This window comes from Lagopus leucura, unplaced genomic scaffold (genome assembly GCF_019238085.1).
Source record: "Lagopus leucura isolate 7727_CA_CO unplaced genomic scaffold, USGS_WTPT01 Super-Scaffold_100157, whole genome shotgun sequence".
NCBI classification, from domain to species: Eukaryota; Metazoa; Chordata; class Aves; order Galliformes; family Phasianidae; genus Lagopus; species Lagopus leucura.
In genome coordinates, this window is record NW_024962334.1 from 7,934,163 (window position 1) to 7,942,219 (window position 8,057).

Here is an 8,057-nt window from a genome sequence, read left to right on the forward strand (position 1 = left end):
TTGGAAGGGACCCTTAAAGGCCATTTAGTCTAACTCCCCTGCAATGAATAGGGATACCTGCAGCTAGACCACATTGCTCAGAGCCCCCTCCAGCCTGATCCTCAATGTCTCCAAGGCCGGGTGCTCACCACCCCTCTGGGCATCCCGTTCCTGTGCCTCATTGCCCTTATCATAAAAAACATCTTCCTTATATCCAAACTAAATCTCCCTTCATTTTGTTTGTAACAATTTTCCTTTGTCTTATCGCAACAGACCCTGCTAAAGAATCTGTCTTTCTTTCTTGTAGCCCTGTTTTATAGTGACTGAAAAGTCACTCTCGGGTCTCCCTAGAGCTTTCTCCAGGCTCAACAGCTCCAGCTCTCTCAGCCTGTTCTCATAGGGGAGGTGTTCCATTCTTTGGATCATTTTTGTGGCCCTCCTCTGGATGCACCAATAGATCCCTGCCTCTCCTGTACTGAGGACTTGACATCTGGACACAGTGCTCCAGATTAGGCCTGCAGAGCAGAGGGGCAGGATCACTTTTCTCACCCTGCTGGCCACAATTCTTTGAGTGAAGCCCAAGATTCAGTTGGCTTTCTGGGCTGTGCAGGCACATAGAACCACAGAACCATTAAGCCTGGAAAAGACTACTAAGATCATCTAGTCTAACCATCAACCCATCCCCACCATGCCACTAAACCATGTCCCTCAGTGCCATATCTTCATGTTTCTTGAACACCTCCAGGGACAGTGACTCCACCATTTCCCTGGGCAGCTTGTTCCAGTACCTCAGCACTCTGAGAATTTTTTCCTGATATCCAACCTGAACACACGCATCAGACTTCCTAGTCAAGCCTTATTTCCAACCAGCTTTCACTCAGTGCTGCTGTTTGTTTACAGTTGAGTGTAAACTACAGTTTTTACAGCAGTAGGGAAATGGTGCCTTGACTCTTCCAGTATGACACAAAGCTGCTGCTCACTGCAGGTCTCATTCCTTTGACCTCTGGTTGCTGAAAAACAGCAGAAAGGGAAGCAGAATCATAGAATAGCTTAGGTTGGAAATCACTTTAAAAATTCCCTACTTGCAACTCCCTGCTGTAGGCAAAGTCAATTAGAGCAGGATCAGGGTGCCCAGGGCACCACCTAAACTGGCCCTTCAGGGATGGGACACCCACAGCTTCTGTGGACAGCTGTGCCAGGGCCTCACTGCCTTCATAGTGAAGTATTTCTTCCAGGTACCTAATCTATGCTCGCCTCTTTTCTGTCTAAAAGCACTACCCCTTGTGCTGGCACTACGTTCCCTGACAGAGAGACTATTCCCACCTTTCCTGCAGGCTGCCTTTATTTGCTTACAGCAAATAAACACAGGGTGCTATTAGGTTTCCCTGGAGCCTTCTCTTCCCCAGACAGAACAGCCCCATCTCTCTCAGCCTTTATTCATAAGAGAAGTACTCCATCCTCCGAGCACCTTCATGGCTTCCTCTGTATCCCCTCCAACTGCTCCAGTCCTTATGCTGGGGGGGCCTGAACCGAACGCAGCACTGCAGGTGGGGGTTCCTGAAGCACGGCAGAGGAGGCCCCACTCCAGCCCAGAGCCCTTCTCACAGCTGTCTTGCCCCTGCAATGACCCCGAGCTCTGCAGGCCCCCACAGCATCACAAGTCCTAGGTCTGTCCTGAGGGTGAGCCAGGAGGCTGCCCCTACCTGACCACAGAGATGAGCAGCCCTGAGGAGTCCTTCTTCCACATTGTTGGCTCATATTCCACTTCTCATCCACCAGTACTTCCAGGTCCTTTTCCTCAGGGCTGTGCTCCATCCTTACATCCCCCTGCTGGTACTGATAGTCAGGTTGCCACGAAGCAGGTGCAAGACCTTGCATTTAGATTTGTTAAACCTCATGAGGCTCTCCTGGGCCCACTGCTCGAGCCTGTCTAGGTCTCTCTGAATAGCATTCTGTTCCAAGGTGTGTCAACTTCACCACACAGCTTGGTACCATCTGCAAACTTGCTGAGGGTGCATTCGATTCCACTGTCCGTGTCACTGATGAAGATGCTAAAGAGCACCGGTTCCTGTACAAACTCCTGAGGGACACCACTCATCACTGATCTCCATCCTGACATTGAGCCACTGACCACCCACTCTGGATACAGAAGTGTAGCCAAGGCTCACTGATAGAAGGTAAGGCGTCAGTCCCTTTCCAATACTGGCTAGAGAAATTTGGTTGGTTCAGACACTGGGGACCTGAAAGTGCTTCATCAGAATGATGTACTCCCCTCCAGCTGTCTTACCTGCTGAAGGACCTAGCTGATGCCACCACTGTTAAGATTTCAAACCACAGCTGGCAGACATGGAATAGGTTACCTCTAGCGCTGCCTTTCTGCTGCCATCCCATGCAGTCACACTGTAGAACAAGCTGTAATCCAAAATGTAGCTTAACATCTTCAGTTCACATGTTGAAGGCTTCCTGATCCCCTGTGGAAAGTTTTAGATTCTGTTGAAACGTTAGCCATGAGGAAAGGCGACCTACTCTTCTGGTTGAGATGTCTTTCTTTTGGGGCTGCTGAACTCTTATAGCGGTTCAGGTCATTCTGGTTAACGTCAACTCTCAAGTATGGCAATTGTAGCTTGCTGCGTGCTCAAGGACACTTAGTTCTGCAAGACCACTAAAATGAAAAGGAGTAACTTCTATTCAGAATGAACATGCTCGTTACAATACTAGGAGCCCACGGCACTAGGCACCATTCAACATCACAAGCTAGTGCCTGCCCCTCTCCAAATATCATGAAAGTAGGCGCTAGATGCGAGCTTAAGAACTGAATTTCAGAACTGCAGTATTTGATGGCCTGCCTGCCTCCCAGTGTGCTGTAAAAGGTGGCAAGGTGAGCAAAGGCAAAATCCTGATTCAGGACATAGCCCCCTTCCACTGGCATTATTGTTGGATGTGAACTTAGAAATGGATGCAACCTGTAAGGCCAGGTAACAGCTGCTTAGACGCCCTTTGGAAACTGCCAGTAGTGCTTAAGGGCAGGCTCCAGCAAGTCTCTCAGGTGCCTGAGTGCCTATTGATTGCTGTGGGACTGCAGATGCCTAATTATATTTCCATACTTTGTCCAAAGCTCTCCTAATCCTCTCCTCGAGTTCTATTTCAGGAAACCAAATGACTGGAACTGCCTTGAGTGTTTGGAAAGCACACAGGTTCCCTTGGAAGCAAGGACTTGCAGGCATGTCACTTAATTCTGGAATGTATTGATTACAAGATACAGAATCTTAAGCCAAATAATTTGTTGATGGATTTGTGTAGTCCATACTTATTCCATTCCCGGCCTAGATTAAATCTGTAAGCATGACTCAAATGCTTACAGTGCACACTTCTGTACCCAAGGACTTGTCATAAAACTTATGGACTGAGCACATCAGCCTAGATATCAGCAGGAAAGCCATTGGGAGCTACATAGGCCAGCCTAGGTCAGTTTAATGGAAGTAAGTGCTGCCGTTTTACACACTGGGTATGCTCAATTTCAGCTAGTGTAGCAGCCTAAGCATTTTGTGTAAACTCCCTCTCCCACTGCTGAAGACAGGTGAGTACTTTAACACTGCAAAAACAAGTAGATTTTGTTATTCACTGAGAAGTGTGGTTCTTCAATGCACGTAGATTCTTTACTGGGCTCCTAGCTGAAGAACAGAGCTGACTGCATTGCATTATTATTCTCAGGGCCACGACATTGCTTTTATGTAACTACGTGTATAATCAAAGAATTTTAGGATGTTATAATCACAAAATAAACAAGAGAGGCAAAGCAGACTACGATAACAAAAGAGGATAAATAGAAGGTTTACCCCTATCCTGGGCTCACTCACAAAACTCCAGCAGAGGCAATCTCCAGAAGAGATCCTTCCCCACTGGTAGCCAGCTCTTAAATGGGTCTAGGAGGAGTGCAGCCAGGCTCCACCACTTCTGGCAGCACAGCTGAATTGCCTTCACCTGTGCTCCTGTGGCTGACACATTGCTCCCCTCAGGTGGTCAATCAGAGGCTCAGGCCGTGACTGCAGTTCCCATACACTATGGATGTGACCTAGCTAAAAATGAATCTTTGATCACTCAGTAAAGAAATTTGGACTACCAGTTATTCTTTTGGATGAAAAACTGAGGTTTTACTACACTAATAGCTGTTCTGGAGACTTGAATTTGCATTCATGGACTGGATCTGAAGGTCATAATTTCTTGAGATTTTTGAGCAAATATCTCTTGCACGTAAAAGCAGATTAATTTAATAACCCAGATTAGCAGGGTCTAAAGTGTTTTCAGAGGTATCTCTGCATTTTATCAGATTTCTAAGATTCCTATAATTTCTTAACCAAGTGTTCCTCCTCAACTTGTTCTTTTCTTATCAGAAAGAATATCTTTTTTTTTTTCTTTTGCTTTTCAAAGGCAGAGTGAGAAAAGATCCACCAAAATATACTGTTCATCTGGTTACCTCCTTCCTTCAGCACATCCTTCAAACCACAACTCTCCACATCCCAACTAGCAGCACAGGCAGGATGCAGAGATGTTCTCCTGCACACGGGGCTGAAATTCAGGCTTCAGGCAAAGGGGTGGTTCCAGCTGCTCTGCAGAGGCCTCTCCTAAGGAATAGCTGAGTAAGGTGGAGAGGCACAGGGTTGTGTTTTTATATTGCCGGAAGGCAAGAGTTGAGGAAGGTGATGGAAGGGAGGAGAGGGGAAGAGGTCAGTCAGCTCTGCTGTTTGTATAAGTTCTGGAAATGTAGAATAAATATTTCCTGAGCTGAATAAATACACCTCTTCAGCACTGATGAAATCCCTCAATGTAAACAAACCAAGTTTCACTGTCCATCCCCATCAAACAAACCACATAACAGCAACAACAACAAATCCTGCATATTATAAGATTTCATTGGATGAAACAGCTTAATATCTATTTCTGCTCCCATATAGTTGTGAGCTGCTCTTCTCAGGGGTCAGTAGTGGAGGAAGAGTTGCTGGTAGTTTAGCAATAATGTTTAATGAACTGAAAAATTACCTGTTTGTAGGAGGATTAATAACTCTCTGCACATTAATCTCATGTTGGTTTGTCAGTGAAAAGAACAAATGTCTCATAGTGGTGTCCTGCTGCTTTCAGTCTACAGCTCCATTCAAGTCACTCTCCTGTAGCCCAGCTTTCAGAGCAGCGGTGCCAGTTGTGATCTTGGAAAGTCTGCAGGCTAATTTCCAAACCATGCTACTTTTCGGTGGTGAGCAATAAAGCCTCACTAGGTTTTAGCTCTCCTGAGAAGGTCAAGCCACAATTCCCTGCATAGTTGCAATTCTAGCGTTGCTGTTGGAAGTGGTGTGTTTTATCAATGGGAAGATGAGTGCTTTTGAGCTACCCTTCCCTTAAAATCCTGGAAGAAAGCAGGGGTGCACATTTTACCACAGGGTAAACTCAGCAATGGCCAATGCAGATGAAGCTGTCTCTCCAGGATTATTTTCAAGTAAAAGCTGTAGGTGTCATGTCACCAATGCAATGCCACAAAGGGAATGGTGTCAGGAATTGGGGTGTTTTAAAGCTTGCAGTGGTGGAGGTAGTAGAAAGAAAAGATCTAAAGGGAATATTCGTGATGCTAACTCTGCTGTTACAGTCTGCCATCCATGTTGTGTATGAAGAATGGTTTAAGCAATTTTCAGCTCTCCCCATGAAGCAGCTTTCAGAAAGGTAAATTGTTACAGTAAAGCATGAGCTCTAGAGCAAACACGGCATGATAGCTGGTACCTCCAGGAATGGGCTCTCCAGCATTAAACAAAACTTTATCTCATGACTTTCATAGACTGAAGCAATGAGGGCTTTCATTTATATCCCCAAGAAATGTAACAAGCCACCTTTCCTGCAGAGTTCACTAAAAGAGATAGATGATTAAATCTGGTGGGGAAATGAATGACCTAGTTCTAGGCCTTGCACAATGAACACCTTTGATCACTGATCTGCACAATGAGCTGACTTTTTTCTACAGCACGCTGAATGAAAAGCTGGTCTGGCAATGGGGAAGCAATATGACAGTCAAAAAATGGCTATTAGAAGCAGGGCTTCTGTTTCCTGTCCAAGCCCACAAGTCTGAGAGTATGTCTGGACAGATGTAGCATTAGGGAAAGAAAAAAAACTAAACAAAACTATGGCAGTTTTAGATCTCCAAATATTCATTTCCACAGTTACTGCTGAATGTGATATTAATACTGCAACATTTCTCTAACCAGCCTAATTCTGGCCTGATACTCCTACCAGAATTTAGTGCAGTTTCCATTCTCCGTGTCTTAATTTCTCTTGTTTTTGTTCTATCTGTTGTTACCAAGTAAAATTAGACTGCAATTTAATTATAATACAATCAGCATTTCTGGTCAATTAGAATAAGTGCCCTCAAGCCCCGGTTGGTGCTTTTGTCCAGGCAGTCTTATCCAGCAGTCACAGGGGATGCTGTGGGACCCGTGGGCTGCTGGATAACCTTCAAAGAGCTGAGTGGGACTCACTGGTGAGCTCATGTGCCAGGGCAGGGGCCTTGCCATGAACCAGGTGTCCTGCTGCCACCAAGAAGTTTAAAGAGAATCGTGATCTAATGGTATTAGTCCATCATACAGTAGCAGCAAGAAATTACACAGTTTGGATAGACATTAGAAGGCAGGAAAAACTGTGCTTGTCAGGGCTGTGTTTGGGTAGAAATGAGATTTGGCCAGGCTTCAGTGGGGAAACCTGTTTGAGAAGGGGGGAATTTCTCTTAGGACTGCCACTGCTAGCAAGGCACCATGATGCACACTGCATGGCTAGAGATTGTAAGCACACCTATGATTGCCTGAGAGACCATCGGGCACTAAGTGCTCAACCAACATCATTTCAATTACGCTGCTCAATAAAACTACATGGAAGGACTCTGTGGATGTTTAAAGTAGTCACCAAATGCTGCTGATCATTTGCTGCAGACGCAAGGAGTAGCTCATGCACATCCTCAGGCTTACAGGGCAGGGTTACTGGTGCTCCTCTGCAATTTGAGGGGCTTTGAAATCTCCCTGTAGTGCTGCACAAAGGAGGTGCTTGTTGAATTCCTCCAGCAATTGGGTAGTATGCTGATAGCAGTCCAGAAGCATTGCTGTAGGGTCCTCAAGTCGAATCTTTACCAAGTCTTTGAAAAACTAATGCACTCAAAAATGAGGATGGAAAATGTGTCTCGTGGTCTGCCCTGTACATGAAGAAGGGCTTCTGAGCAGATTAAAAAAACCCAAATCTTTCAGTATCATTTGTTTACTTAGCCACAGCAGAGCTAGCAAAACCAACTGTTGTCTACTCTCACTTTAATTGCAATGCTGGTAAGCCTTCTGGGTTTTTTTGTTTGTTCCTTAGTCTAATTGGCTTGTGAAGGCATATATATTTAGAAGATTTTGATTGTTTTGTTTACCCATTTTTAGTCCCTCTCCTTGAATGAATGAATTTTTGAATGAATTTTAATACCTTGGGTCTTCAGCATTGAGTTTCACAAGGTATTGCATGTAAACCATGATGCTCTTCCCTGTAGTTATAGTGCTCAATGGCTGTATCTGATTTAGTTTGTGCCATGCACGTCCTGCAGCTCAGCTGAAACGTCGTAGCTTGTCAGGTTGACATCTCCTAGGAGAAGTCCCCAAATTTAACATATTGTTTTCTGTCACCAAGGTGCTGATTAATTTATGTTTGTACTGCTATGTTTTCCTCAAGCACCCACTTAAAACATCTTAAAGTGAGAATTATCTTCCTGTGTTATTACTCTGGTTTCAAGCACATAAATACAAGTCTTCTTTTCCTAGCTAGACTCAGCTCTGTATGGCAGAAAACTGTTTCAATATCCCTATGTACTGCAGAAAGCCAACTGGAATAAATGCAAGCGCATGTATGGGAAAGAGCTAGGTACTAAGTATCAGTGTTACCCAAAGATGTTAGAGCAGCACGAAGCAAAAATAATGATCTGTAGTCATAGATGTCCTGGCACTGTTTTGCACAGCTACTACTTCTATACCTAATTTCAGGCACCCCTTTTGTGCTAATGAAACTCTGTTAAGAACTAA